This window comes from Vulpes lagopus, chromosome 10 (genome assembly GCF_018345385.1).
Source record: "Vulpes lagopus strain Blue_001 chromosome 10, ASM1834538v1, whole genome shotgun sequence".
Taxonomy (NCBI): domain Eukaryota; kingdom Metazoa; phylum Chordata; class Mammalia; order Carnivora; family Canidae; genus Vulpes; species Vulpes lagopus.
Window position 1 is genome coordinate 2,000,004 of NC_054833.1, and position 7,311 is coordinate 2,007,314.

The following is a 7,311-nucleotide window of genomic DNA, read 5'->3' on the forward strand; positions in this document are numbered from 1 at the left end:
CACTCATAGATCAATGGAACAAAATAGAAAATCCAGAAATAAATCTATGCTTACGTGGTCAATTAATCTACAACAAAGAAGGCAAGAATATACAATAGGAAAAAGATACTCTCTTCAATTAATGGTGCTAGGAAAACTGGACAGTGATACACAAAAGGATGAAACTGGACCACTTTCTACACCACACACAAAAAAATGGATTAAATACCTAAAACCATAAAAATCCTGAAAGAGAACACAGATACTTTTTGTCTGATACTGACCATGGCAAATTTTTTCTAGATAGGTCTCCTAAGGAAAGAGAAAAAAAAGCAAAATAAACTATTAGGATTACATCAAAATAAGCTTTTGCATAGCAAATGAACCATCAACAAAACAAAAAAGCAATCTACTGAATGGGAGAAGACATTTGCAAATTATATATCTCATTAGGGGTTAACATCCAAAATATACAAAGAAAGAAGAAAGAAAAGATAAAGAAAAAAAACCACAATCCAATAAAAAAAATGGCAGAGACCTAAACAGTTTTCCAAAGAAGACATATAGATAGCCAATAGATACATGAAAAGATGAAAAGATACTCAAAATCACTAATTATCAGAGAAATGAAAATTGAAACCACAACAACATATCACCTCACACCTGTCAGAATGGCTAGTAGCAAAAAGACAAGCAATAACTAATGTTGACAAGGATGTAGAGAAAGAGAACTTTCCTATACTGTTGGTGGGAATGTAAGTTGGTGCAGCTATTATGGAAAACAGGATAGAGATTCCTCAAATTGGAATTGAAACGCCAGTCTTTGGTTTTTATTGCAAAATTTAATCTATATTTATTTATAAATAAATAATTCTTTTTGTATTTTATAAGAGAATGAGCACAAGAAGGTGGGGGCAGAGGGAGAGGGAGAAGCAGACTCCCTGTTGAGCAAGGAGGAGCCTGATGCCAGGCTTGATCCCAGGAGGCTGGGATCAAGACCTGAGCTGAAAACAGACACGTAATTGACTGAGCCACTCAGGCTCCACTTAATCTATATTTAATGTAACTACCTACCTGGAAGAATTTATTTCTGCTGGCATGTTATTTTTCTGTATATCATGCTATTTTAGAAACTCATTTCTTTTATTAATTTGTTTTATTTGGTTTAATTTAGCATACTGTTTTGATTCATTTTCCTTTTCTGTATATTTTTAAATTTTTTGTTAGTAGTTACCTTAGGAACAGACTCCACACTCAACAGGGAGTTTGCTTAAAATTGTCTCTCTCCCTCTCTCTCTGTCCCTACCAACCCCCTCAAATAAATAAATCTTTTTAAAAAATTAAAAATAAAAAAAATTAATTAAGGCAGGGCAAGACAGAGGAACAAATGGCATAATGCTATATGTAAAAAAAAAAGGCAAAAATGGAAGTCTTATACCCTAATATGTTACAATTATACTATGCATCTGGTCAAAACACTCCAATTAAAGGCAGATATCATCATACTTATATTTTTTCTTTTTTTTTCTTTTTTTAAAAAATTTTTTTAAAAAAGCTTTCTCTATAGGAAACACATTTTAAATATAAATATATAAATAGGTTAAGTAGAAGAAGTATCATAACAACACTAATCATCAAAAAAAAACTGGAGTAACTGTATCAATATCAGACAACAGACTATAGGATGAGAAATATTACCATAGACAAATGAAACACTATTTCATCATAACCAAATGGTCAATTCATACAGAAAGACAAAATAAATTATTGGATTCAACTAGCTATGCTTTGTTTAGGATTTTTTACATCTGCTTACAAGTAAAATTGCCCTATAATTTACCTTTATCTAAATGTCTATATAAGCTATAGGTTCAAGAATAACATATTCTAACATAGCCTCTTATACCAAGTTGGGGAAATATCCTGGTTTGAGTTCCCCCAAAAGCAGATACCAAGACAAGAATTGTGTGCAAGTGGTTTGTAAGGCAAACTCAAAAAACATGGTGAGAGATAAAGAAATCGAACAAAGAATGGTGCATATAGACCATACACATGAGTTGTTACTAGGAGAAACTAAGGCTTAATCTCATGAGGGACCATTTTAGAGCATGTGTAAGAACACTTCATACATGCCCATGAAGGATGCTTATTCATCCATTCTGGGAATATTAGCTCTGCAGCAGTCCCAGTCTGCCAGTCCTGTGGGACCTCTGCAGCCAGACACAGCTGTCAGGCAAAGAAACACGATGTACTTCAATTAGAAGCTAGAATGAATTTCTGAACTTGGATCGGACACTTGTTTGAGGTTCAATGAAACTATTATTGTACATCATGTAAAAAAAAAAATGCACCTCTGTAGGATGGTAGCCTCTAATCCCACAGTACCTAGACTTGCAGGCCTGGAAATTAATATTACCAAAGTAGATCACTGGGAGTCATGAGAAGAGGAGGCAAATCTAACCTCTTTGATTCCTGGACCTGTGTAACTCTAGTAACTGGGAACATAGCACCACAGTTGGTTCAACACGTATACCACATCTTGCTGGACAGCACCCTACCACCCACCTCATGCTGTATTATTATGCAGCTGAACATAAGGACTGTTATATATTCCTGGTGAACCAAACTTTTGATCCTTGTATGGAAACTCATCTCTAATTTTATTTGCCTTACCTTCAAATTTGTCTAACAATAATAAAGCCATGCTAGCTTTAAGTTACCATATATTTGTCTATCCTTTACCTTTATTTTTTAGTTTTTATTCTATTTTTGTAGTCACCATGCAGTGCATTATATCCCCAGAACTTATTTATCTTATACTAGAAGCTTGTATCTTTTGATCATCATCACCCATTTCTCCCACCTCTCATCTCCCCACCACCTCTGCCTACCACCAATCTGTTCTCAATCCAGTTTTTTTACATATAAGTCAGATCATACTTTGTCTTTCCTTGTTTGACTTATTCCCCTTAGCGTAATGTGCTCAAGGTCCATCCATACTGCTGCATATGGCAGAATTTCCTTCTTCTTTATGTAAGAGTAATATTCCATTGAATATATAGATACCACATTTTCTTTATCCATTCATTGACTGAGGGACATTTAAGTTGTTTCCATGTCTTTGGCTTTTGTGAATAATGCTGCAATAACCATAGGGGTGCATTATCTCTTCAAGATGATTTTACTTCCTTTTGATATATACCCAGAAGTGAAATTTCTAGAACATGCTGTAATTACATTTCTAGATTTTTGAGAAATTCTGTATTTTTTCCTTAGTGGAAATTTACATAGCCACCAGTCATATACAAGAGTTGCCATTTCTTCATATCCTTGCAAGCATGTGTTCTCTTATCTATTTTATGATAGTCATTCTAACAAGTATGAGGTGATATCTCATTGTGGTTTTGATTTGCATTTCCCTAATGATTAGTGACACTGAACACCGTTCCATATACACATTGGCCATTTGAATGTCTTCTTTGGAAAAAAATGTTCATCTGTCCCATTTTTTAATTGGATTGTTTGGGTCTTCCCCCCCACCCTCGCAGGGAATTGTATAAATTTGGTATATATTTTGGATATTAACCCCTTATCAGATATATGCTTTACAAACATTTTCACCCATTCCAGAGGTTATCTTTTCCTCTTATTGATGGTTTACTGTGCAGAAGGTTTTTAGGGTTTTTTTTTTCTAAGATTTTACTTATTTATTCATGAGAGACAGAGAGAAAGAGGCAGAGACATAGGTAGAGGGAGAAGCAGGCTCCCTGTGGGGAACCCAATGTGGGACTTGATCCCAGGACCCCAGGATCATGTCCTGAGTGAAAGGCAGATGCTCAACCACTGAGCTACCCAGGCATCCCTCTTTTTTTTATTGAAGTATAATTGACACTCAATGTTACATTAGTTTCAGGTGTATAACATAGTGATTTGACAACTTCATACATCATGCTGTGTTCAATGCAAATGTAGCTACTATCTGTCACCATACAATGCTATTACAATATCACTGACTACATTCCCTATGCTGTACCTTTCTTCCCTCTGACTTATTCATTACATAATTTAAAGCCTGAATGTCTCACTTCCCTTTACTTTTGGCCCACTCCCATCATCTCCAACAACCGAACTCTCTAGTTTGTTCTCCATATTTATGGCTCTGTCCATAATTGTTTTGTTCATTTGTTTAGTTCCATAAATGAGCGAAATCATATATTTGTCATTCTCTGACATATTTCACTTAGTATAAAACATTAAGCCCATCCATGCTGTCGCAAATGGTGAGATCTCATTCTTTTCATAACCAAATTAATATTCCACTGTATACATATACCCATCTTCTTTATCTATTCATCTATTGATGTATATAGCCATATCTTAAGTATTGTGAATAATGCTACAACGAAAAAGGAGGTATGCGTATATTTTTGAGTTAAGGTTTTTGCTTTTAAACTTAAACTGGAGGGATCCCTGGGTGGCACAGCAGTTTAGCGCCTGCCTTTGGCCCAGGGCGTGATCCTGGAGACCCGGGATTGAATCCCACATCGGGCTCTCGGTGCATGGAGCCTGCTTCTCCCTCTGCCTGTGTCTCTGCCTCTCTCTCTGTGACTATCATAAATAAATAAATAAAAATTAAAAAAACTTAAACTGGAGAAACTAGTAAAGGAAAAAGAAAAAAGAGCTAATCCAAGAAACTCATCAATACAAAATTTAATAAATACCTTGTACTCAGTCTTGGACAAGAATGCTGCTAAGTGTCAGAGGGATGGGTAGTTCAAAAGAAATCTTTTGAAAATCTTTTTAGTAAGTTTGTTTTTGTATTGATATAGGAGAAGAAATTCTTAAATGATCTTTGAAGTATTATAGGTTTGAGCAAAAGAGTAACTGTATTGATGTTAAGAGTTAGAATTCTCACTGTGGAAAGGACATATACACATGAAATGAAAGCAAGAATAAGTCCTGAAGTGAGAGACTGGAATTCAAGGTGTCTGTGAGAATTCCAGATTTCTAAATATATCTATCCGTGTATATATTCATGTATATGTGGACTTTAATTATATATAGGGATAAGAGTATATGAACTATGTATATGTATATGTGTGCATACCTACATACATTTCCAAGTTCTATCTGCTGAAACAGTAGAAAAGCAAAGACAGTCCAGGATCACTGGGCAAAATTAACTATCAGATCTTGGTTTCTAATACCATTCCTCATTAAAGAAATAATATTTTATGAGCAAGATGGTGAATATGAAGCCTAAAATCCCCCTTCCTCTAGAAAAATAGGGTTTTAGCATCAAACAACCCAAATGACTCTGAGAAATCCAAAAACTAGTTAAAAGTTTCCTGTACCTTAGACAAGGACAAAATCAACCACATCAAAGTCCAATAAAAAAAAATTGATACTCTCAAGATTAACTGCCCAGAGCCTCTCCCTATTCTCGCACAATGCAGTACAATTAGGAAGAAGTCCCTCAACTCTTATTTTCCCCTTGGGTATGGAAAGGAGTAAAACACACATCCAACATTCTGACAATTGCGGCACGGGGTTGTCCAAGAGGCCAGTTTCCCTCTTGCCTCTATCCAAGTACTGATAGCAAAAGGATGCCAGATTGAGAATCTCAGAACTAAAAACAGAGTACACCATGCACCAGTGTTTGCAGTAACAAAAGCAGACATTAGGTGGAGCTCCGGTACTGAAATTTATAATAGTATCAGAGAGGCACTAGGGGGAGTACCTGAGTAGAAACCTACAAGCCTCATGCATAAACCCAGATGGAACATCTACTCAAAAAAGACTTAAGAGGTCTCCAGAATCCAGGCACACTAAATGGAGAAAGTCTTCCCTATAGAAAATCAGACCACAAACTCTAGAAGAGTTGGCTGATGCCTCAGATGCCAAATCTGAACAACAAAAAAGTAGTAAGACATACAAAGGAAAGGGGAATCTTAGCACATTTAAAAGAACAAATTATATCTCCAGAAACTAAAGCAGCAGAAATATACGAATTGCCAAAAAATTCAAAATTGTCATGATAAGGATACTTAATGAGCTAAAAGAGAGCACAAATAAACAACCAAAGGTAATCAGGAAGGGATGCCTGGGTGGTTTGGCAGTTGAGCATCGGCCTTCGGCTTAGGTTGCGATCCCAGAGTTCCAGGATCGAGTTCCAAATTGGGCTTCCTGTAAGGAACCTACTTCTCCCTCTGCCTGTGTCTCTGCCTCTCTCTGTGTGTCTCTCATGAATAAATAAAATCTTTAAAAATAAAAACAAAGGAAATCAGGAAAGCAATACATGAACATGAGAATATTAAAAATAAAAGCTATGGGGCGGCCTGGGTATCTCAGTGGTTGAGTGTCTGCCTTCCCCTCCTGGCGTGATCCTGGTCTGGGGATTCAGATCTGCTTTGGGCTTCCTGTGAGGAACCTGTTTCTCCTTCTGTCTATGTCTCTGCCTCTCTCTGTGTCTCTCATGAAAAAATAAATACAATCTTAAAAAAATTAAAACTATGAAGAAAAACTACACAGAAATTCAGAAACTAAAGAATACAATAACTGAATTGAAAAATTCATTATAGCACCTCAATGACAGACTTGACCAGGTAGAAGAAAGAATCGGTAACCTGGAAGACAAGACCCTCAAAATAATCAAGGCAAAAGGAAAAAAAAAAAAAAAAAAAGAACATGTGGGATAGCATGGAACAGAAAAAAATATATGAGAATTGAAGAAGTAAGAAAAAAGAAAGGAGCATGAGACTTATCTGAAGAAATAATGACTGAAAGTTTCCCAAGTCTAAGGAGAAAAACAGACATATGAATTCAAATAACTTGACAAACTCTAACTAGGAAAATATCTGAGGAGATCTACACTGAGATCAAACTGTCAAAAGTCACAGAGAAGGGCAGCCCAGGTGGCTCAGCAGTTTACCGTCACCTTTGGCCCAGGGCCTGATCCTGGAGACCCAGGATTGAGTCCCACATCAGGCTGCCTGCATGGAGCCCTGCTTCTCCCTCTGCCTGTGTCTCTGCCTCTCTCTCTGTCTCTCATGAATAAATAAAATAAAATCTTTTAAAAAAATAGTGACAAAGAACCTTGTCAACAGCAAGAGAGTAACATATAAGAAAATTCTCATCAGATCATCAGCATGTTTTTAACCATTAAGATTATGGGCTACAAGGAGCAAGTTGATATAGTCAATGCACTGAAAGAAAGACTGCCAAACAAAAATACTATAATATGGCAAAACTGTCCTTCAAATATGAGGGAGAAATCAAGACTTTCTCAGATAAAAAGAACTGCTGAAAGGAAATCAACACGACTAGACCTTC